Below are 937 nucleotides of genomic sequence, written 5' to 3' on the forward strand. Positions count from 1 at the left end.
ATAGAGTATATTTCTACCATCTGGTGAGCCAATAGTTTGTTATAAATAGCTTTAACTCGGCGGCCAAATTTGTCTCGGTCCAGTTTCTCTCTGAGAACTGTTCCGTGTACCACACGACAGCAGCAGCAGTTCCAGCGACCACTTCAACAGCTTCGTCCAGCCAACGATGACCACCGCCGTCGCCACATCAGCAACAAGAGTCTACGACTACTATCCAGCATCATCGTCATGACCAACACGATTCTACGATTACTACTACCAAGCATCAATCTCCACCAGCGTCAACTTATTTGCAAGTTTTCTTTAGAGAAATATAGGTGAAGAGGCTATATCATTGATGTAATGTGTGGAGGATGATGTGTCCGAAGATGATGTGTCCAGAGAAGTATAACGATATCCTATAGTCTTGCGGATTACGTGATCACGTGATATTATATAATACCTTGATACTATGTGAACTGAGGTCCCCGTTTACAGGCCGCCGATAATAAATAAAAGGTTAAATGCTTACGGTATGCACAGCAGCAGTTCCATTCCTTTGTGGATAATACATTTATTGTGTTTATAAACTAATTGGTTACTAATTTCCCTGGGACTGTTCAAATGATATAGAATCCCTTGATGAGAACCCAATAAGATTAGAAAATCGATTAAGGTTGTTTGTCATTTCTTTTCGATCAACCGAGAAATATTTGAATTGTTTTATATATAGGGTGGAGTAGAAGTAACACCCTTTTATATTGAATCATGTTGTTTTAATGAAACAATACTCAATAAATTTCCCAAAACGAATTTTTTTCCATTCGTTTATTATTCGTTTCTTTAAGTAATGCAATAAATTTGTATTCAATAAAAAATTACTTAATAAACATTTATATACTATAAAAGTTATTAAATGCAAAAAGGGCGTCATTTCTGCCGCACCCTGTACATGTAT

Source organism: Octopus bimaculoides, chromosome 29, assembly GCF_001194135.2.
Source record: "Octopus bimaculoides isolate UCB-OBI-ISO-001 chromosome 29, ASM119413v2, whole genome shotgun sequence".
NCBI classification, from domain to species: domain Eukaryota; kingdom Metazoa; phylum Mollusca; class Cephalopoda; order Octopoda; family Octopodidae; genus Octopus; species Octopus bimaculoides.